A 24,946-nucleotide genomic window follows, 5' to 3' on the forward strand; every position below is an offset into this window, starting at 1 on the left:
AAGATTATTTTGCTTAATTTCTTATTTACCTGATCAATTTACTTTTTCCCTGTTGCTGCAGATCCTCCAAAGAGCGTCTCAGTGTCCATCAGTCCCTCTGGTGGAATAGTGGAGGGAAGTTCAGTGACTCTGACCTGCAGCAGTGATGGATACCCACCTGTGGAGAACTACACCTGGTTTAAAGATGGTGGAGACTCACCTGTAGGATCTGGACAGAGTTTCAGCATCATCAACATCACTGCTGATCACACTGGACTGTACTACTGTGAAGCTCAGAATCCAGTTGGAGTTCAGAATGGATCTGTGATGATTGATGTTCAGAGTAGGTGGTGAATAATAATGTAAATAGTTCCAGTATTTAAATAAAGACTCAGTAAAGTGATGGAAATTATCTTCTTCCCTCAGAAAATCAGATCAGATCTGCAGTTTGGATCTCAGTGGGAGGAGGAGGAGGATTTCTTCTTCTTCTTCTCTTTCTGATGGTCTTGTTCTTTATCTACAGGTCAGTACAGTTTAGCTCTAAGTCTCCTCATTCAGAAAGTTCTGTTGTGTAAAGGTTTGGTTTTGTGTTCCTTCATCACAGGATGAAGAAAAGAGCTGCTGGATCTGAAGGTACTGGATCAAATCAGGTAAATTTATCTTATTAATCACTGATAAGCACATGTAATTATGAGGTTCACCAGGAGGTGGCAGTAATTTCCTTTAGATTAAATCAACACATCTAATCTAACTCAATAAAACATGAATAATTAATTTCCTTCATGATCTGGATCAGATGTGATGGAACAGGTTATGCTGGAGAAGCTGCAGTTCAGTGGATCCAGAACCAGAATTAAAACACTGCTTTTGAAAATCACTGTAATGCTGTAATTCCACACTGTGTCCTGTAGGGGGCAGTAGGTGTCTCTGTAAGGTTTATGGGATATAAGTGAGAAAAGGTGAGGGTGCTGTCCAAGGTGCTGATCTAAGAGCTGAACATGAATCAGAACTTCTGATTACAGAACATGATCTTTTTAATAAATATTAGAAATTGATCTATTTTATGAATATTTGAGAAATATTGTGTATGGATATTGAGTTTAGACTTCGAGAAGCTTCTAGAACTATGAGATCTATCAGGAAGTTTCTAGAACTGTCCAGAATTGTGTAGAACTTTCTAGAACTTTATGGGACTGAATAACCAATCATTTCATACGATGTTCTGATGAGTAAGTGAACTTGTGTATAGAGCTATAGTTCATTTAGATCATTAATTTAGGCATCATTCATTCCAGCAGATGCATTTTGCTCGTTCTGTGGACAATTTATGAAGACAAAAATAAAAAAGTTCTCAGTTCTGAATGTTTTTAGGCTATTTTTGTTGATGGGAATTGATTGGGGGATTTTAAAATGCTGTAATTCCTGATGGGTTTTTAAGGCTTTTACACAGATTTTTCATGTTGTCTTTGTTATTTTGGAACTGACTGGTTACAAGTGCACACTACTAAAGAAAGAACTGGGAATTTTTGGAAAAAGCGATATAATAAATATAATAAACGCATTTTTGTGCATGTGAAATGTTCATTGTTTCTATGAGATGAGTCAAAATTTGGTGTTTTATCTTAATAAATGCAAAACTAGCATAGGCCAATGTTATAAAATCAAAGTTAATGAGGAAACTTGGTGTTTATATACATGAGAGCAGTTGAAATATAAGAGTTAGAACTAAAAACAGATCAAAACTGCTGTTCTATAGTGAATCAGAGTGTTTTAAAGTGTTGAAAGTGATCCTGATTGATGAGAGTCGACTCTTGATCTCCATCATTCTGATCTCCACATCTCCTCTAACCGTCCCCCCAGCAGAACCCTGACCCTAATGCTAAAGACCCCACCTACACAGCTCTCCAGCGCAGAACCAGGTCCTCTGATGATGAGTACCAGACTCTCGCAGTGAGTGTCTCTTCATAAACCCTTCCTCTAGATCTTTAAAGAGTTCCTAGCTCTCTAAACCCAGTGGAGATCTTTCATTCTTCTCTTTCATCTTCTGCTTTATTCTATCTCTCCCTCCCACAGGCTGCTCAGGCCAGGTCTACTGACGACACCTATGAAGCTCTGGACCCTCAGTCCAGGTCTCCAGAGTACGAGACTCTAGCAGTGAGTTCCACAGTTTAAAGATCATCACACTTTAACACAGAACAGAAGTACCTTCTTCCAGGTAACAGACTGAGTTCTAACCTGGATTTATTTCCTCAGACTGAAGATTAGACTGTTGGAGTGAAGGTGGGAGACTGTAGACCAGTTCTGATACACTTTACTGACTTTATTCCTTTTTCAGACGCTGAGAATCCAACACTGAGAAGAAGATCAGCCTGGAGAATGATCTCACCTGCTGAAGAGAGGCAGATTTATTCTATTATACATTACTGTTTATTCTAACTCTCTTTTCTTCTGCTCTTCTTTCTCTTCTTTTGTTTTTGGATCGTAAGGAAATAGAGGCACTCTCTCTCTTTCAATTAAACATATCTACTAGTGGATTAAGACTATTTCTGTAAAAATAACAGCTTTGTTTAGGGCGTGTCAACGTGTCTTTGCTACCGTAACGATGGGAAAAGTACACCTTGCACAGCTTAAAAACCACAAAAGGCATGTACTACTGCACTTATATTTTCTTGTTCTTTGCATTTAAAAAACTGTATTTGTTTCATCTTTTTAAATAAAGTTGGCGAATGCAAGTTTGGACTTTTGGGCTGATTTTATAAACGATTCGATCAGCAAAAGCACTGTGTCTACATCAACCTGTGAATTAGTATTCATGGCCCCGCCCACATCGGCTCAGGACCGCCCACAGACAGAGCTGAATTCCTGCGTTATTTGTGTGAATAACACATCAGTGTTTATATACTTTACCTAGTAATTCAGAGCTAAGAAACAAATGGTTAGAATTAGTCTATGGAGGAAAAACACCACCAGCCAGGTACAATTGAGATAGGTAGGTGTTTAGATGTTTACAACAGTTCAAGTCAAGTCAAGTAGTTTTATTGTCAATACTGCATATGTACAGGACATACAGAGAATTGAAATTATGTTACTCTCCTTCCCAATTTTACATCAAGTACAGATAATAGATATAATAAAGGAGAATGGGAGACACTATGCGTACAATACAGCAGGGACACAAATAGACATACATGAGACAAAAACAAGGTGCAGTGGTGTGGGGGAGAAATAGATATATAAATATAAGTAAAAAAAAAGAAATAGATAAATAATATAACAGAGTGGGAGACACTATATGTTCAATACAGCAAGACACAATAAACATACGTAAGACAATAGTGCAATATTGATGGTGATTGAGATGGAATGACAGTATAAATAGTATATTTCTACCAGTCCTGACTGTAGCGTACTGAACATCATCATCATGATCAGGAGCTCCAGAGGAAGCATCACCTGCAGTCTCTACAGGTCTGGATCTGCTGTGAGTAACGGTGGCGTACTGGACGTCATCCTGAAGAAGATCATTCATTATAAAGATACTAAACATCTTATTTACTGAAGACTGAATAGAAACATCACTGAAATATGATGGATTGTGTTCTGCTGGATATTTTACCTGATCAGATCCATCCTGATCAGATCCAGCATCTCTCTTCTTCATCCTGAAACAACAGAACACTTACAGTGTTTAACACAATGCTATAAACCAAACGGAGTTCTACCATGTTCTACTAAATTCTACTGACCTGGAGATGAAGATTAAGACCAAAATAAAGAGAAGAAGAAGAAGAAATCCTCCTCCTCCTCCCACTGTGATCCAAACTGCAGATCTGATCTGATCTGCTGAGGGAAGAAGATCATTTCCATCACTTTACTGAGTCTTTATTTAAATACTGGAACTATTTACATTATTATTCACCACCTACTCTGAACATCAATCATCACAGATCCATTCTGAACTCCAACTGCATTCTGAGCTTCACAGTAGTACAGTCCAGTGTGATCAGCAGTGACGATCATGAATATTCATACATGCAAACATATTGCCTCTGATTGGCTAACAGCACTGCAGCAGAGAACACCTACCTGCCTTCCCCCACACAGTCAATTTTACAGCTCTAAACCTGAAAAAAGGACAAAATGTTTTTAGAAATACAGGTTTGGTTATTAAGATAAAGCACTGAATGCTGGATTAAGTAAACCCTAAAGTTAAATCACACCAAGCCCAAAAGAAACATGATCAATGCATTAATAACATTTTATTCAGCTAAACTAACGCTACTCAACTCTTACCTCAGACATGGTGATTTGGTGTTCGGGCAGTTTCACCCCATTGAAGCCCCAGAGTCGCTTTATATCATAAAATCCGACGTGAACGGTGGCGATTTGACCGGTGTTCTGTCGAGTTGTGCTGCCTTGTCAAACCGTGCTTCAGACCCACCTGTGGAGAACTACACCTGGTTTAAAGAAGGTGGAGACTCACCTGTAGGATCTGGACAGAGTTTCAGCATCATCAGCATCACTGTTAATCACACTGGACTGTACTACTGTGAAGCTCAGAATGCAGTTGGAGTTCAGAATGGATCTGTGATGATTGACGTTCAGAGTAGGTGGTGAATAATAATGTAAATAGTTCCAGTATTTAAATAAAGACTCAGTAAAGTGATGGAAATGATCTTCTTCCCTCAGAAGATCAGATCAGATCTGCAGTTTGGATCTCAGTGGGAGGAGGAGGAGGATTTCTTCTTCTTCTTCTCTTTATTTTGATCTTAATCTTCATCTCCAGGTCAGTAGAATTTAGTAGAACATGGTAGAACTTCATTTGGTTTATAGCATTGTGTTAAACACTGTAAGTGTTCTGTTGTTTCAGGATGAAGAAGAGAGATGCTGGATCTGATCAGGATGGATCAGATCAGGTAAAATATCCAGCAGAACACAATCCATCATATTTCAGTGATGTTTCTATTCAGTCTTCAGTAAATAAGATGTTCAGTATCTTTATAATGAATGATCTTCTTCAGGATGACGTCCAGTACGCCACCGTTACTCACAGCAGATCCAGACCTGTAGAGACTGCAGGTGATGCTTCCTCTGGAGCTCCTGATCATGATGATGATGTTCAGTACGCTACAGTCAGGACTGGTAGAAAACCTGATGTTGTGATCAGATCTGACCAGCAGGAGGAGCTTCAGTACGCCAGTGTTACATTCCACCACCGTCACGCTGATGCTGCTGCTACTGGGTGAGTTTCATATTTAACACTGGTTAAATGTACTGTGTAGAATCTTCAGAAAGAAAAATAAGCTTTAAAATCTTTATAAAAATACAACATTCTCAGCTCTAATGCACTTTCACCAATACTTTGGAAAAAATATACATATATACAATGTAAATAGTTGACTCTTTCAAAAACCTATATTTACTACTTATAATAAGTAAAATATACCATTTTATTTCCCTTGTTTTATAGGTCACAGAAAGTGGATGAGGCTTCAGTCATCTATGACAGAATCAAATAGAGGTTTATGATGGGAGAGAGAGATTGTGAGGCTATGAGAGAATCTAGGTAATAAGATTTTATTGAATTTATTATGCAAACAAAATATAGCTTATTTGTTGCTGCTTCATTCATTTTACACATTTATTTAATGTGCTGTATTTTTAGAAATTATATTTTCAATATTCACTGTTGTGCTTTTCTTGGTCATATCATGTAATTTGTTTATGTCATGTTTATAAGTGTATTCTGAAAGCAGTTTGATGTTATGGTTCATATTATTTACATTTTTCCATGCAGTTTATTATTAACACATTATTTTTACTTACTTCATTCAGTTTTATTGGTTAATTTCTAGTTTAGTGCCTTAATATATGTGCATATATAAATTGTTACAAAAAGTTAATTGACAGATCGCTACAAGGTTGATGGACCTTTAACAGATTTGAACCTCAGGTTTATTGAGTTTTTGATATAAATGGAGAAGCTGTTTGATTTTAGTCCTAAAGGGTTCTATGTTGGGGACTATAGAACTGATGTTGTGTATATTTCATATACTATTACTTTTGATTGTCAGTATATACTGAACACTGTTATAATGAAATGTTTCTTTAATTTGATTTTTATTGTGATTACAGTTGTGAAACTCTTATGCAGGAAAAATAATATTGCAAATATAATGTTATAAAAGTCTGAATGCTAATAAAAGTCTTAAATATGATAATCATGCTGGTGATGGTTATTCTTTAGTGTTGTTACCCATGTCAGCCCATAGGGGGCAGACTTGTGTTAAAAAGGGAAAAGTTAAAGCTGGAGTTTCCCAGGATACCAATTATATCATTGGAGAAGGTCTGAAATAGTCTATATTTACCTCCATTGCTTCTTCAAATATGTTTTTTTTAATTGCATGCACAGGACTTTTTTCCAAACTGCTTTGTACCCTTTTAGATGCCCCTTTGAAATATTTTGATACTGTCTACCAATTATATTAGCAGTTCTTACTAAAAGATATATGTCTTATCTATTTTGTAAACCATATTACAAACAAATATTTTTGCTATTTATTTGAATTTTCAAAAATATTTGTGTTATGTGCAAAATATTTGACACATTTTCAAAGCTAGGGTCAGAATAGACTTGGGTAAACAGAATTTTGTCTGTATATGTCTGGGTGTCTTTATCAGACAAGATTTGCCCTACAGTGTCATACATCTCAGGATTTGAGGCCCTTTTTGATGTAATCTTAAGAAGACTTTACAGAAATGTAACAGATATTTTTTTTTACATCTGGTAACAAATCTACACTGTCATATTTGTAGAAAACCTTCACTTTAAACTCAGGCCTTATAACACATTTCCATCAGTTCGTAGGAGAAACCTGTAGCATTGTTTAAACCAAATGGGAGACGTTCGGATTCAAAAAGCCCGAAACAGGTAATTGACCAGGTATTCAGGTGAGTCTTATTGGTAAAAGCAGAGAAGTCAACAGAAATGGAATCCTAACAGTTTTCATAGGTTCAGGTACGATATAGGTACTTCATAGGTTCATAGACTGAAAAATTCTACATTTACATGCATTGCTTCTTCAAACTGATGTTTTTTATTATTTAATTGTAGCCCCAGGACTTGTTTCCAAATTGCATCGTTCCTTTAGATGCCCCTTTGAAATCTTTTGATACTGTCTACCAATTATATTAGCATTTTTTACTATAAGATATATGGCTTATCTATTTTGTAAACCATATTACAAACTAATATTATTGCTACTTAATGAAATTTTCAGAAATATTTGTGTTATTTTGTGCAAAATATTTCATATATTTTCAAAGCTAGGGTCAGAATAGACTTGGGTAAATTGAATTTTGTCTGGATATGTCTGAGTGTCTTTATCAGACAAGATTTGCCCTACGGTGTCATACATCACAGGATTTGAGGCCCTTTTTGTTGTAACCTTAAGAAGACTTTACAGCAATGTAACAGATATTTTTTTACATCTGGTTACAAATCTACAATGTCATTTTTGTAGAAAACATTCACTTTCCACTCAGGTCTTATAACACATTTCCATCAGTTGTTAGGAGAAACCTGTAGCATTGTTTAAACCAAATGGGCGTCTGTTGAATTCAAAAAGACCAAAACAGGTAATTAACCAGGTATTTAAGTGAGTCTTGGTGTTTAAACCAGAGAAGTCAACAGAAATTGAATCCTAACAGTTTACTTAGGTTCAGGTACGATATATATGTGAGCCAAGGTGAGAGTAAAGGTTTTAAAAAGCTCTTCTCCAGCATATCATCGATTACCTGAGAAATCAATTTCATCTTTTCCAGTGATACTATACTTGTCAAATGAACCCCATCCAAAGAATTCTGATATGACTTTCAATTCTAGACTTTGTGGCCTCACTTACATGGAAGATCATGTAAATGATCTTCTTCCATAAGCAGATCAAATCAGATCTGCAGTTTGGATCACAGTGGGAGGAGGAGGACGATTTCTTCTTCTTCTCCTCCTTATTTTGATCTTAATCTTCATCTCCAGGTCAGTAGAATTTAGTAGAACATGGTAGAACTTCATTTGGATTACAGTATTGTGTTAAACACTGTAAGTGTTCTGTTGTTTCAGGATAAAGAAGATTGGGACATATAGAACTGATGTGTATATTTCTAATACTATAGCTTTTGACATGTCAGTATATATAAAAAACTGTTTAATGAAATGTCTCTTTAGTTTCTGTTTATTATTATTACAGTTGTGATACTTGTTATGTACTCAAATAAAAAAGTCGTAAAAGTCTGAATGCTAATTAAAGTTTTAAAACCCTTAAACATGCTGGTGTTGATTATTGTTTAGTGTCAGTTGATAGGGGGCAGAGTTGTTTTAAAAACTTTAAAAAGAAAAGTTAAAGCTGGAGTTTCCCAGGTTACCAATTATATCATTGCAGAAGGTTTGTCCTGTTCATAGACTGAAATAGTCTATATTTACCTGCATTGCTTCTCCAAACATGTTTTTTTTAAATTGCAGGCACAGGACTTGTTTCCAAATTGCATCGTTCCTTTTAGATGCCCCTTTAAAACCTTTTTATACTATCTACCAATCATATTAACAGTTCTTACTATAAGATATATAGTTTGTCCATTTTGTAAACCACATTACAAACTGATATTTTTGCTATTTTTTTGAATTTTCAGAAATATTTATTTAATGCAAAATAGTTGATATAATTTTAAAGCTAGATTAGGATAAACCTGGGTAATCTTATAACACATTTCCCTCAGTTGTTAGGAGAAACCTGTAGCATTGTTTAAACCAAATGGGAGACGGTTGAATGCAAAAAGACCAAAACAGGTAATTGACCAGGTATTCAGGTGATATTTCCAGTGATACTATAGAGAAGCACTTGTCAAATGAACCACGACCGGTTAGCAGCTTATAAATGGCATTTATTTACATGAAAAATATATGTATCCTGTAAACATTAGCCCCAGTATTTAGCAAAAATATTTAAGAACACAGAAGGTAGGTGCCTTAGAGAGTGGACTGTATTCCATCACTTTTAGTCTGATTATACAGATGCTTTCTGCTTAGAATTCATGCATAATAATGCAACTTTAGTTCTGCTTTTTGAGCCACAGCTTTGCAGCTTTGCACCACAGCTGGTTAACAGCCTCCCTCTGCAACGTGAGAAATATGCTAGTGCTAGACGTTTAACACTTTTATGACAATTTCTCCAATTTGAACACAGTTTTGAGGGACAAAAATGAAACCCGGGACCTTCATCTAGCAGGTAAATTTACAGGAATAATCCTGATAGTGTCATGCAAAAAATAAAATTAAAAATAAATTATTCTGTACACGCTTCCTTTACAATAACTTTATTTTTAAAAAGGCTATCAATAATGTTAAAGCTAGCAAAATATTTAGCATTAACATAATTCATATTTCTACTATAATCATAATTTACGGAAAGTAGAGATATGAAATGGTGTGTTCTCTAACTTGATGGGCAGCAGTGTTGCAATAAGTGTGAGAAGAAAAAAGATTGAACCACAAGCTTTTCTACATCTTAAAACCACAGCGCTGTTTCTTCAGTCTTCACTCGCCGTTCCCACGCTGTAGACGACACTCAGAGAGAGAACAGAGAGGTAAGAACTATCATTTCAATACATTTATCTGTGGATGATCTTATTTATTCTGTGTTGAATATATTCAGTGGTGGAAATGCATCAATAAAACTGCATCTGGAAACTGTAAACTGGATCTGCATTCAGATTAATGAAGATAAACTATAAAAATAAGGGTTTAGTACTCTCACAAGTGGATCAAATATTGATGATATATTCATGATAGTAGTTTTATTACATTCATTACAAACAATATTTAAAAAAAAAAATAACTTTTACATGCCCCAAAGAAAGTATTTGTAAAAAATCTTATTGATTGATGTTGTGCAGACTGGTGATGTCACTCAGGATGGCTCCTCCTCCTCCTCTTCTTCTGGTGTTTCTGCTGATGGTTGTTGGTGAGTCAGAAGATCCTACTGTAACTCCATCACTGAAACATCTCACTTTATCTCCCTCACTGTTCTCTTTCATCATGACTGTAGTGATTCACTGCTGATCATTAAGATGTTCTTGAACAGAGATAGGCTCCTCCCCCTCCCTGCCTGCAGAGTTCTTCTCTATTTGTGGTTTTTCTCAGAATTAGCTTCATGTTGTACAGTACAGTCACGTACAGAAAAAATAATGTCACCCAATGAAGAACGTAGACTTTTTTTTAACATATTTAATCATATGTTCATTTGATCTTCATTTAACAACAGTGAGGGATTGAGTTAATATAACTAAACCCATACAGCTAAATAAAACAATTTTAAATATAATTTACATTTAGATTAGTTTGATCTTGATTGTTGAAGTGAGAGGATTGCTGTGGCCAGATTAAAAGAGAAATCTGGGAATAGATTTTTAAAGGTACATCTTAGATCAAATAGAAGTTTTGGAGAAGTTTGAGTGTCTTAGAGATGTGCAAAGAGAAACCCTTTCTGTTGGTAGATGCTGAACTTTAACATCAGCGTTGGTGATAAAATATATCAGTAGATCAGCTGATGATATTTTTAGGATTTCAGGAATCTTCTTCAGTCACCTTGTGGTCTGATCTTGGCTCAAATTGCTGGGATGATCTGATCTGGCTGTGTTTGCAGTTTTTCCTCTTTTCATCAACTGTGTCTGATAATCTCCAGCCTCAGTAATCAGATCTTTACTGCATCATTTGTTTCAGGAGCTTCTGAAAAAGGCTTGATTGTGACGTACAAACAGCAGGAAATATGTGCTATAAAAGGATCTACAGTGTTTTTTAAAGGCACTTTTACACTTCCAGCAGATTTAGACCAAAGTAAACTGAAAGCAGCATTTTGTATGAAATACCCAGATCTCTGGAGAGAGCCGACTGATCTGAGTGTAGATCCAGATTACTCAGGCAGGGTTGAGTGTTTAACTGATAATAAAACGTACTACTCTCTCAAACTGAGTAACGTAACGAAGAAGGATGAACACGAGTACAGCTTTAGAATCAAAGCAGATGAGATGGACAAGAAATGGTTGGGAAAACCTAGTGTCACACTTCAAGTTACTGGTGAGTTACTAAGTAATATTTTTCATTGATAAGATTAAATCAGTTAAAATATTAAAATACAGATGCAAGTGTTTCCAAATTTCAACAATTTTAGTAAACAAAAAATAATTTAATGAGAATTCTCTCCTTCTCTCAGAGCTTCATGTAGAATCTCCTGGAGAAGTAACAGAAGGAGAATCAGCAGTTCTGACGTGTAAAACCACCTGCAATCTGACTGATCCAACATTCATCTGGTACAAAGATGGACGTCCTTTAACCACAGAGATGATCCAGAAGAATCAGCAGCTCCACCTGCAGACAGTCAGCAGTGAGGATGCAGGCAGTTATAGCTGTGCTGTAAGAGGATCTGAACATCTCCCCTCTACTGCTCAAACTCTCAGAGTCAGACGTGAGTAAAGTTCTCATTCTTCTCTAAACTCTGGGAATGGTTGAACCACACAGTGATATTAGAGATTAGCAAGAAACGCTAAAGTCAGATCTGTCTCTAGATCCTCCAAAGAGCGTCTCAGTGTCCATCAGTCCCTCTGGTGGAATAGTGGAGGGAAATTCAGTGACTCTGACCTGCAGCAGTGATGGAGACCCACCTGTGGAGTACTACACCTGGTTTAAAGGATCATCATCAGCAGGAACAGGAGGAACCTACAGCATTCCCAACATCAGCTCTGAGGACAGTGGAGAATACACATGCCAGAGTCGTAATGAACTCGGAGAGAGAAGATCCACTGCTGTCTCTTTAAATGTTCTGTGTATGTTGATGACGTGTTTATATTCTCTATTATTGATTTTCCTTACAACTAGGTTTTCTCAACATGATTAATTTCCTTCTTACCTGTTTGCTGCAGATCCTCCAAAGAATGTCTCAGTGTCCATCAGTCCCTCTGGTGGAATAGTGGAGGGAAGTTCAGTGAATCTGACCTGCAGCAGTGATGGAGACCCACCTGTGGAGAACTACACCTGGTTTAAAGATGGTGGAGACTCACCTGTAGGATCTGGACAGAGTTTCAGCATCATCAGCATCACTGCTGATCACACTGGACTGTACTACTGTGAAGCTCAGAATGCAGTTGGAGCTCAGAATGGATCTGTGATGATTGATGTTCAGAGTAGGTGGTGAATAATAATGTAAATATTTCCAGTATTTAAATAAAGACTCAGTAAAGTGATGAAAATGATCTTCTTCCCTTAGAAGATCAGATCAGATCTGCAGTTTGGATCACAGTGGGAGGAGGAGGAGGATTTCTTCTTCTTCTTCTCTTTATTTCTCTAAACTCTGGGAATGGTTGAACCACACAGTGATATTAGAGATTAGCAAGAAACGCTAAAGTCAGATCTGTCTCTAGATCCTCCAGAGAGCATCCCAGTGTCCAGTGCACAGCACTGACCTGCAATATATGCAATTAATTTCTCTCCTGCATTGAATGTGGATGTGATTTCTGCCAGAATCACTTGCCGATTTCCGTGCTTTGAGCATGGCGGCTAGTGTTCAACCCCGTTCACAAGATAACACCTTACTTATATGATGTATACAGGTGTGAGGGTTCCCAGAGGATTCCAAACTTAAAAGCATCCAGTTCACTGTAATGCTGTTTGAACTCAAATGATTTAAGTCTGTTTTACATAAAATTGGATATTTCTAAACAATACTCAACTATTTTGAGTTAGTTGAACTGAATTTCAACTGAAGTTGAACCAACTTATAATAACTGAGTTTAGTCTGTTGCCATTAACAGCTTCTTTTCCATTGGCTTCTGTCACAATCTATTTGCATACTGGATGTGTCCAACAGTTTCTGACTAACTGGGCTACCTTACATATAAATCAACTTCCCCTTTAGTTATAATAACTTGATGCTTTAATTTATAATAATGCTAACTCAAGTTTTCATTCACCATTACTTAAAAGAGTAAACTAAACTTATCCAGTCTTACAGTATAACAAAAATAAAAAAAGTTAAATCAACTTCCTCTTTAGTTGTAATAACTTGATGTTCTAAGTTATGTTAACTTAAGTTTTTATTACCCATTACTTAACTTCTTTAAGGTAACCGGTTTCCTCAAATTTTTTAAATAAATTCAGTTTACTCGGGCAGGTGCTAGTGCAAGGTTAAAGGCTAACCCACACAGACCAGCGCTTCCATCCATCTTACTGGCCAATGTACGATCACTGGAGAACAAAATGGACTATTTGAGGCTGGAATTAACCACCCAACGCAAGATTAGAGACTGCTGTGCTTTTGTCTTCACCGAGACATGGCTAAACTCTGCCGTAGCAGATAGCGCCATTAGCATGGAGGGGCTAACAACATTCCGTGCGGACAGGAGCTACGCTCTCAGCGGCAAATCGCGGGGTGGTGGTGTTTCCATTTACATCAATAACAACTGGTGTACGAACGCTAAAGCTGTGTCAAGCCACGGTTCTGAAGATGTTGAGTTTCTGACGGTAAGATGTAGACCATTCTACCTGCCAAAAGAGTTCACAGCCATCTACATCATGGGAGTGTACATTCATCCCAGTGCTAACACAAAGGAAGCTCTCTCCACTCTGTATCAATCCATCAGCATGATACAGAATGCCAATCCAGACTGTGTTTTCATTACAGCAGGCGATTTTAACCAGACTGATCTGAGGTCAGTTTTTCTGCACTACCACCAACATGTGAACTTTGCAACCAGAGGAAAAAACACACTAGACCGGGTCTATACAAACATAAAAAAGGCATTCAAACAGCCCCCCACCCCCACCTTGGAAACTCAGACCATCTCTCTGTTATGCTAATTCCAGCATACAGGCCACTGCTGACCAGAGCTAAGCCAGCTGTGAAGCAGATAAGGACCTGGCCAGAGGGAGCAGTCTCAGCACTTCAGGACTGCTTTGAATGCACTGACTGGAATATGTTCAAAGAGGCTGCCACTGTCAATGATCACACCAATCTGGAAGAGTATGCTGAGTCAGTGATGGGATACGTGTCCAAGTGTGTGGAAGATGTGACTGCTACCAAGAACATCACCACAAGAGCCAACCAGAAACCCTGGCTCACTAGAGAGGTGCATACCCTTCTACGTGCACGTAATGCTGCTTTTAAGTCTGGTGACAAGGATGCTCTCAGATCTGCTAGAGCTAACTTGAACCGAGGTGTAAGAGCAGCAAAGCGGGCTTATGGACAGAAAATTCAAAACCATTTCACTGACTCCAAAGACTCCAGGCGCTTGTGGCAGGGCATCCAGTCCATCACGGACTACAGGCCACGCCCCCCACTCAGCAATAACAGCACTGACTTCCTCAACACACTCAACACCCACTTCAGCAGATTTGAGGACAACAACATCACCCCAATAACAAAAGCTACCCTTAGTCTGGATGATAAAATCCTCTGTCTAGACCCAGCTGATGTCCAGAAGGCTCTGCGCAAGGTCAACCCTCAGAAAGCAGCAGGTCCTGACAACATTCCAGGGTATGTACTTAAGGAATGTGCCGAACAACTGGCACATGTCCTGGCAGACATCTACAACACCTCTTTGAGCCAAGCCATTGTGCCTCAGTGCTTCAAAGCTACAACCATTGTACCACTGCCAAAGAAGTCACCAGCAGCATCACTGAATGACTACCGACCCATCGCACTGACTCCCATCGTAATGAAGTGCTTTGAGAGACTGGTCAAAGAACACATTACATCACGACTGCCTCCAACATTCGACCCACTTCAATTTGCATACCGCCCCAACCGCTCCACTGATGATGCCATATCAACAGCACTCCACCTGAGCTTGACCCATCTGGAAAACAAGAACAGTTCTGTGCGGATGCTGTTCATTGACTTCAGCTCCGCCTTTAACACGGTCATCCCCCAGCACCTTGTAGAAAAACTTGGCCCATTAGGCATTGACACCTCACTGTGCCACTTGATTTTTGGACTTCCTCACAGACAGACCGCAGACAGTGCGAGTTGGAGGAAACACCTCCCAAACCACCATCATGAACACTGGTGTTCCCCAAGGATGCGTGTTGAGCCCTCTGTTGTTCACTCTGTTGACCCACGACTGCTGTGCCAAATACAACTCAAACCACATCATCAGGTTTGCAGATGATACTACAGTAGTGGGCCTCATCAGTAATGACGATGAGTCCGCCTACAGAGAGGAGGTAAACCAACTTGTTGCCTGGTGCGACAGAAACAACCTGTCACTGAATGTCAACAAGACAAAAGAAATGACTATTGACTTCAGGAGGAAGCGCACAGTGCACACACCACTCACAATCCAGGGCAAAACTGTGGAGTCTGTGAATAGTATCAAGTTTCTGGGGGTGCACATCGCAGACGACCTGACATGGACCACACACACCACCTCCCTGGTTAAGAAAGCACAGCAGCGCCTTCACTTCCTACGAAGGATGAGAAGAGCTAACCTTCCCCTCACATCCTCACAACATTCTACAGAGGAACAATAGAGTATCTTGACCAGCAGCCTCACGGTCTGGTACAGCAGCTGCACAATTGCAGAACAGAAATCACTCCAGAGAGTAGTGAGGACAGCAGAGCGCATCATCAGGACCTCACTTCCACCTGTAAAAGATCTGTACCCATCAAGGTGCCACAGCAGAGCCACCAGGATGGTCAGAGATGCCACCCACCCAGCTCACGGACTGTTCAGACTGCTGCCCTCTGGAAAACGTTAACGCAGCATGAGGTGCAGGACTTCCAGACTGAACAAAAGTTTCTTTCCACAGGCCATCAGACTGCTAAACACTTCCGGATGAGCAGACTTAAAGACTTAAACTCTTGATCACTCAACAAATACTGAACACTTATGGTCCTCACCACATATTCATTACATTACATTACATTACATTACATTTGGCAGACGCTTTTGTCCAAAGCGACTTACAATAGTCAAGTACAATGTAAAATAAGTTTAAAGGTAAAACATCTTTGGATAGGGATAAAAGGAGGACAAAGGGGAGTAATAGGATAGAGGAGTGAAGGAGAGGAAGAAGGAAATGAGGTTAGAAGTAGTTAGTGTGTTAGAGGTGTTAAGAGAGTAAGTGCTCTTTGAAGAGCTCTGTCTTCAGGAGTTTATTAAAGATAGTGAGAGATTCTCCTGATCTGGTAGTAGAAGGTAGTTAGTTAGAGGTGTTAGGAGAGTAAGTGCTCTTTGAAGAGCTCTGTCTTCAGGAGTTTATTAAAGATAGTGAGAGATTCTCCTGATCTGGTAGTAGAAGGTAGTTAGTTAGAGGTGTTAGGAGAGTAAGTGCTCTTTGAAGAGCTCTGTCTTCAGGAGTTTCTTAAAGATAGCGAGAGATTCTCCTGATCTGGTAGTGGAAGGTAGTTTGTTCCACCATTGGGGAACTCTGTATGAGAACAGTCTGGATTGCTTTGTGTGAGTTTTTGGAAAAGCGAGGCGACGCTCACTGGAGGAGCGCAGCGGCCGGGAGGTAGCGTAAGCCTTCAGGAGCGAGTGCAGGTAGGAAGTAGCCTGTTCTGTCATTACCTTGTAGGCGATTATAAGAGCTTTGAATTTGATGCGAGCATCAACTGGTAGCCAATGGAGCTCAATGAGCAGTGGGGTGACATGTGCCCGTTTTGGCTGGTTGAAGACCAGACGTGCTGCTGCGTTCTGGATCATCTGGAGTGGTTTTACTACACAGGCCGGGAGGCCAGTTAGCAGGGCATTGCAGTAGTCGAGGCGTGAGTTGACGACCGCTTGCACCAGGAGTTGGGTGGCCTGTTGCGTCAAGAACGGTCTGATTTTTCGGATGTTATAGAGCGCAAAGCGGCAGGACCGAGCAACTGAGGCCACACGGTGCGTGAAGGAGAGCTGATCATCAACCAGAACACCCAAGTTCCTAGCAACCTTTGTCGGTGAGAGAGAGAGAGAGTCGATACTTATAGAGAAGTTGTGTTGAAAAGATGGTTTTGCTGGTATAACCAGAAGTTCAGTCTTTGAGAGATTTAATTGAAGGTGATGCTCCTTCATCCATGAGGATATGTCAGAGAGACACTGCGATATCCGTGCAGAGATTGAGTGATCTTCAGGTGAGAACGACAGGTATAGCTGGGTGTCATCAGCAAAGCAATGGTAGGAAAATCCGTGTGAGCGGATAACCTGACCAAGAGAGGTGGTGTATATGGAGAAGAGAAGGGGTCCCAGTACCGAACCTTGGGGAACCCCAGTGGATAAGGAGCGGGCTGAGGACAGCTTTCCTTGCCACGACACCTTGAACGAGCGCCCAGTGAGGTACGATCTGAACCATGACAGCACATTGTCTGCGATCCCCATGTTTGAGAGTATAGTTAGGAGGAAGTCATGGTTGACTGTGTCAAATGCGGCCGAGAGGTCCAGCAGAATGAGCACTGAGGACTGACCTGCAGCTCTGGCAGTTTTCAACGCTTCAGTCACAGACAACAGAGCTGTCTCGGTAGAGTGTCCTTTTTTGAACCCAGATTGGTTCTGGTCCAGAAGGTCATTCTGGGAGAGGAAGCCAGAGACCTGATTTAAAACAGCTCTTTCTAGTGTTTTAGAGAGAAAGGGTAGTAGTGAGACCGGTCTGTAGTTGTCAACCTGGGTGGGGTTGAGAGAAGGCTTTTTAAGCAGTGGTGTCACATGTGCTTGTTTGAAAGCAGTCGGGAATACACCAGAAGTTAAAGAGGCATTGATCGTGTGAGTGATAGCCGGAATGATTGCAGGTGCGATAGTTTGCAGTAGGTTTGAAGGAATTGGGTCAAGCGGACACGTAGTAGGACGGCTACGTGTTAGGAGAGCCAGTGTCTCGTTCTCAGTGAGAGGAGTGAACGAGGAGAAAGCAACGCCTTCGGTGGAGGGACACCGGGCAGTAGAGGATGCAGTAGGACTGCTACATTGTGCATCAGTAAACTGGTTGCTGATAGCTGCCACTTTGCCAGTAAAGAATGAGGCAAGTGTTTCAGCCGTAAGGCATGTAGCCGGAGGAGGAGGCGGAGGGTTGAGTAGTGATTTAAATGTAGCAAATAGTTTCCGGGAGTCTGTGAGAGAGCAGAATTTATTGTGATAAAATTCAGCTTTAGCAGTAGTGAGGTTGGCTGAAAAAGAAGCCAGGAGCAGTTGGTAATTATTTAGGTCTGCTTGTTTTTGGGTTTTTTGCCATTTTCTTTCGGCAGCTCGGAGTTTGGAGCGTAGTTCCCTGAGTGTGTCATTTTTAAGCCATGGCTGCGGTTTGTTTGAGCTAATGGCTCGAGATGTAAGTTTCATATTCACATGAAACTGCACAAAATAATAAAATCTCTGCCATTGATATCCTTTAAATGCTCCAAATTCTGTGCAATAGACTTATTTCTTTAAAATTAAGCACTTTGTCACTTTATCACTTTACACATTTCAAGTTTACAGTGTTATGTTTACTTATTTTATATAGCTTAGGTAAGTTATTGCTATAATGTGCAATATTATATTATGACTTTGTGCAATATACATACATGCATATATATTACCCCTATTCTGCATCTGCACTGTCAATTTGTTATTTATGTCATGTTAGTTGTATGTCTGTGTTTTTATGTGTTTTTTTCTGCACATTGGAGTTTGGAGAAACGCAATCTCGTTCAGCTATGCACTCTGTTGTAAAGTCTGAATGACAATAAAGTTCACTTGACTTGACTTGATCTATATCTGCATAGTTTTCTATGCAGTTTCTGGTTGTGTTGAGGTTGTCTAACAGTTGATTGTATCTCAGCAGGTTTCCGGGTGGTCCCGTATGCAGCTGTTGGTGTGACTGTAGGAGTTTGTGGGGTTGCAGCTGTAATTTTCTTGGTGAGGTAAGAATCAAAAGCCTGCATTACATTTCAAAATTATATTTTACAAAATTGCACACATTTAAAAAAAGATCAAGGCTGTGACCGAAATGGCTCCCTACATACTATTAAATACGTCAGCCATTTTTTTTATGAGTGTCTGAATCATAAGAGGGAATTCGAACGTGATTTTGAGGCACAATGAACTCCCATAATGCATCATGATTTATAGTAAACTTCGCCTCTTACTAAGCGAGCTAATTGTGTTCCAGAATGCATTGCAGGTCTCGCTACTAAGCGACAGACAGCCGAGCAAACGGAGCGGACAGCGAGCCATCAGGGTTGCCAGATTGTTACAGTGGGATTCAGATAAAACCAATTCACTGGATAAAACATGTTTTAAAAAACACCCAAACAGCTGATGTTCATCATATCAACCATATTACAGGGTTTATTCCAACATGATCTTAAATAAAATACTTTAAATATCTTAAATATCACTAATTACAAAAAACAATATTTAAATGAGTTTATCTGCATGTTTGTATTATATACTGTATGTGTTTTGTGCATTGCATAATAGGACACACAAACCAAAGAAAAGTAAATACTGTATATAATCCAATCTGGCAACATTCAGCCACAGCCCAAAAGTCCAAAATATTATTCACAACAGTTTTTAATATATACTGTACATACTGACTGTTCCCTGAGAGCAGGAGAAAGAGGCGGAGCAGAAATGTGGATGAACAAGTGCACATGGTGAGTAACGACACAGTTCTGGTTATTAATCAGACAGTGATGGGTCGCTTAAGCCTTCTGTTCTTTTTGGCTTGAAAAGGATCATTTTCTGACCTGCCTTTTAACGTTCTGTTCTTCAGATCTCTGAGCACATCAACCCACCTCCTGCTGACCAGGATGTATCCAGTAACTCAGGCTGCATGAATGTAGAAGTGAGTTAAAAGATGTTAAAAAATAAAGAAAAGAAGTGCAAATCCTGAAGGAAATTAATTTGGATCAGTTTCTTTCCAGTTTCTTTAACCAGTGTGTTTTAATGTTTTGTGTGTGTAAATTAACTTTTCGTGAGCACAGATGTGAAACTAGTGAGAAAAAAGTGATAAAAATGTTGCTCTCAAGCTTCATTTTTCTCCTCTCTGGTGCTTTTTTATGTGCTGTGTGAATTACCTGCTGCGGCAGTTTCTGCTCGACTGAGTGTTTTGCGCTCAGTGTCAGCGACTGAGTGTTTTGACAGTTTGAGGGCGGGGCCAGGGTCACCTCCCTCAGCGAACGCTATTGGCTGATATCTCCGTGACGGACCGCCTACCTCCACGAGCCGGAGGAGGGCGGGGAAAGGAGGACAGCAGGTGAGTTAGCTAGCTGCCTATGCTAACATCCAAACAGCCCGCTCTCCAGCCTGCCGGCTCGGTCTGCCCGGGTTTAGTGACCGGAGGAACCCACTCTGTCTGCCAGGGTTTACTGCCCAGAGCGACCCTCTCTGTCTGCCAGGGTTTACTGCCTGGACCGACCCGCTCTGTCTGCCCGGGTTTACTGCCTGGACCGACCCGCTCTGTCTGCCGGGGTTTAGTGCCCGGAGCGACCCGCACGGTCTGCCCAGGTTTACTGCCCGGAGCGACCCGCTCTGTCTGCCCGGGTTTACTGCCTGGACCGACCCGCTCTGTCTGCCCGGGTTTAGTGCTCGGAGCGAAAATTCGGGCAGACAGAGCGGGTCACTCCGGGCAGTAAACTCGGGCAGACCGAGTGGTTCGTGGAGGTAGGCGGTCCGTCACGAACCCCGGAGATATCTGCCAATAGCGTTCGCTGAGGGAGGTGACCCTGGCCCCGCCCCCCAACTGTCAAAACCACCTCTTTCAAAACTCGAGCGCAAAAACCTCATTTGAGCACAAAATGCTGCAGCAGGTAATTCGTGCAGTGCACGAGGGAAAAAAGCACCAGAGAGGAGAAAAATGCACCTCGAGAGCAACATTTACTTCAGCACGCACACGTTTAACTTTGTTTGTATGTGGTTTCTAATTGGTTGCTATCGTATCTATTCTACAGTAATTGCTATGGTGTTGCTTGGTGGTTACTATGGTATTAAATGTGGTTCTTATGGTGTTGCCTAGCTGTTGCTTGGATATTATTTCTGGGCAGTTGCTGTAGTATTCCTGGTGGTTGTTATAGTGATTCTGAGTGGTTCCAAGTGTGGTTGCTTCAGGGTTATTAAACATTTGGTTAGTTTGTAGTTGATAAGGTACAACAGGTGGTCACTTTAGCATTTATTAGTTATTACTAGGCATTTACTGTAGCATTCATTGTGGCTGTTGTACTGATGCTAAATTGTTGCTAAGGTATCTTAGATGTTTTTAACAAGTTTATATGGTGTTCATAAGTGGTTCTGGATGGTTGTGACAGTATGATTACTATGTTATGTACACAATGTGGTTCCCAGTTTGGTGCTAAAATGTTGCTAGGCCCTTAGTACAATAACTCAAATGGTTGCTATGATGTTGCTAGGATTAATGATCCCCCTAAAAAAAGCATAGCTCTCTTATATCTTCACTTTATCTGTCTGTTCTGCAGGACATTGGACACCAAGCTGGTCCTTGTGACAATGATGCATCCAGTGATTCAGACTACCTGAAAGAAGAGGTGAGTTCATGATGTTATTGAATATTTACACCACAGAAAATGCAATTCTAGGGTACACAGCTCGTGATAATACAGATTATGGTACTTAAAAAAGGCAAAGATTAAAATGGAAAGCCAGATCTTCAGAAATTAGCTTCTCTATACACCACCACCAACAATCAAATCAAACTAAATAATGGGATGACCAACTGCACCAAAATTAGTTTTAACCAGAAATCTCTAAGTTCTTGACCCCTGAAGTATCATTTTTTATTCCTTTTCATTAATAAGAGGCATGAATCTTGTAATTAATGGTTACATATCCCTATAATCCAAAGAATGGGCTGTTAATGTGATTCCTGACTGATTATTTTTTGTTCTCTAGGACTTTGTGGACAACTCCAAGCCATCTGATGACAGTGCATCCAGTATTCCAGACTACGAGAACGTGGATGTAAGTTTAATATTACACACTTTACTATATTAAAGAATAATCAGTGAACGTTGTATCTGGTCCTCACCTTCTTCTAGATACATTTAGCACTGTTGAACTAAAGAGGGTGTGGTAGGGGCCACCATCTCCATTAATATTTTTACTCACTGTCGTTTAATTGTTTTGACAAGAAACAAAAGTTACTTGTATCAGTTTAAACAAAATAATATTTCTTTATTTTTTTTATTTTAATCTTGGCATAGTTGAATAAGGAGAGTTCTGTACATGAAAGTGGAAACCGTGAACCTTAAACACTGTGGTTCCCACTTCAAATGGAGCCAAAGCAGATCTGTAAAATGGGTCGATCCCAAAATCTCAAAACTGTTACATCATAGTCCTGACTCAATATATGCTCATTGAAAGCTGAACAAAATTGAAAATTACCTAAATTGTTGCTGTAGTATCCCAGGTGCTTGTTTTGGTGTTCTATAGTGGTTGTGACAATGTAACTATTATTATATTTTAGGTAGTTGACATGATGTTGCTTATTGGTTCCCATGTTTTACTAGAATGTTGCTAGGAAATTAATATGGTGTCCCAAATGGTTGCTAGTGGTTGTCAGTGGTTGCTAGGATGTTACAGGTGTATCATCATGGTTACATTTGAAGGGCGGCGACAAATTCAGACTATGTGGACATAGACGTGCGTTTATAATATTAAAGCTGCGTTGATGTAGTGATAATATATTTAATGATTACAGCATTAAAATGAATGGAAACTCTATTAGTTTATTGGGGAAAATGTACAATTGAGATGAGTTAGAAGCTGCATCTCAGCTGCTTCTATAGATGGTGGATTGATGCTAAATCTAGAAATCTGGTGGAGACATTCCTGGGAAACTCTTGCTGTGTGTGGGTGAGCATTACCCTGCTGTAAAATGCTATCAGTTGGGTGTTCTGCTATGAATAGCAACAACATTTGTGTCTGCAGGATGTCCTGCACATATCACTGAGCTCTTACTCTTCCTCCTATCACTACTAGGGGTGACCGACCATCATATCACACCAGCAGTTTACACTGTGAACTTCTCAGTCCACCTAGTCTCAGTGAATATGATAGTGGCTGGCTGAAGGCCATGCCGTCCAATTACGAGGCAATACCTCATAGATAGATAGATAAAACTTTATTGTCCATTACATTTATGAAATGGAAACTTGTCTTTGGCAGTCTGGCAGACAAATACATGAAATTACAGAAACACCCAGTTCCCAGGTTTTACTAGAATGTTGCCAAGAAATTACTATGGTATCCCAAATGGTTGCTAGTGGTTGTCAGTGGTTGCAAAGTGGCGACACTTTGCACCCCATTTATTTCTATTGGAAAAATGTCCACCAATAACTTAACATTTCTTTTACCTGTCTGTTCTGCAGAACATTGGACACCAAGCTGGTCCTTGTGATGATGACGCATCCAGTGATTCAGACTACTTGAAAGTAGAGGTAAGTTTATGATGTTAAAGAATTAGCATATTTTGACAATACAGAAACATTTTTATTGGTTTCAGTAAAAATATATAAAAGAATACAAATCAGGATACAAAGAAGAAACTTTGAGATTTACCATTATTCAAAAGGGGGAGTCAGATGGTAGCATAGACATCAGGACTTTTCTAAACCCCTCCACTAGCAATCCCAAATAATGGGATGACCAACTGCACCAACATCCCTTTTAACCACAAATCTTTATGTTCTTGAGCCCTGGAGTATCATTTTTAAATGTGTGTTTTATTAATAAAGGTCAGCATCTTGAAATTAATGAAATCACTATTACTCCCAACATAATAGATCGATTTTTTAACCCATTAAAGCAAAACCCCTGTAATTATTTTTATTATTATTGATTTTTTCCTCTGCAGGACATTATAGGCAACGCCAAGCCATCTGAAGATGACGCATCCAGCATTCCAGATTATGAGAATGTGAAAGTGAGTTTAATGTAGCATATTAAAGAATAATAAAGTTGTAAGATAATATCTTACAATGATCCAATAGAAGTAATTTTCTCTGGCTTTATAAAGTGTTATATGGCATTACTGCATCATTTTACTGTGCAACTCTTAGGCCTTTAAACTTTATGAAAAAATACAAACACAATTTATATGCAATTCCCACTGTGCCCTATAGATGGCACCAACAAGACTTTCACATTTATCTCCACAAACTCAATTGCTCATTCTTGTTCAGGAGGATTGGATGTTTTGTATCTGTGATTATAACTGTTCTCCTCCACCAGCCTTACACACTGCTTTTGGATAACTTTATGCTGCTTTACTCCTGGTGCAAAAAATGCAAGCAGTTCAGTTTGGTTTGATGGATTGTGATCATCCATCTTCCCCTTGACTATATTCAAGAGGTTTTTAATTTGGTAAAATCAAATAAACGTATCATTTTGTTTTTATATATATTTATTGGAAATATACTATTGCAGTTAAGCAGTCCAGAAACCTGCAGCTACTTTAGGACAACAGCCAGTTCCTACCTCAAATCACAGTAAAGTACATTACTGTGTTTAATCTGTGTTTAATCTCTAATAAAATAGAAGAAGAGAAAAAAATCTGATAATTTGAAAAACAAATTATTTTGGACTTGGTTAAATAATGATTTCTCTTTTTCTCTTTTTTTTACAGGACATTGGACTCAGTGCTCACCAAGATGATGATAAAACATCCACAAATTCAGACTATGTCGACATAGATGTGAGTTTATAATATTAAAGCTGCGTTGATGTAGTGATAATATATTTAATGATTACAGCATTAAAGTGAATGGAAACTCTATTAGTTTATTGGGGAAAATGTACAGTTATGTGAGTTAGAAGCTTGCATCTCAGCTGCTTCTATAGATGGTGGATTGATGCTAAATCTAGAAATCTGGTGGAGACATTCCTGGGAAACTCTTGCTGTGTGTGGGTGAGCATTATCCTGCTGTAAAATTCTATTCAGTTGGGCGTTCTGCTA

The 24,946-nt window shown here is 39.4% G+C and overlaps 1 long non-coding RNA gene and 1 pseudogene across 1 annotated transcript; both read left to right on the forward strand.

The window, feature by feature from the left end:
- The window catches only part of LOC125785620 (hemicentin-1-like), an 83,436-nt pseudogene extending 58,739 nt beyond the window's left edge, over positions 1-24,697 (forward strand).
- Positions 1,846-2,582, forward strand: LOC125785789 (uncharacterized). Its single transcript, XR_007428138.1, has 3 exons — positions 1,846-1,929; positions 2,053-2,133; positions 2,315-2,582. It is a non-coding gene; the product is annotated as an uncharacterized LOC125785789 (long non-coding RNA).
- Positions 24,698-24,946: the final 249 nt, after the last annotated feature.

The sequence above is a fragment of the Astyanax mexicanus genome, chromosome 21 (assembly GCF_023375975.1).
Source record: "Astyanax mexicanus isolate ESR-SI-001 chromosome 21, AstMex3_surface, whole genome shotgun sequence".
Taxonomy (NCBI): Eukaryota; Metazoa; Chordata; class Actinopteri; order Characiformes; family Acestrorhamphidae; genus Astyanax; species Astyanax mexicanus.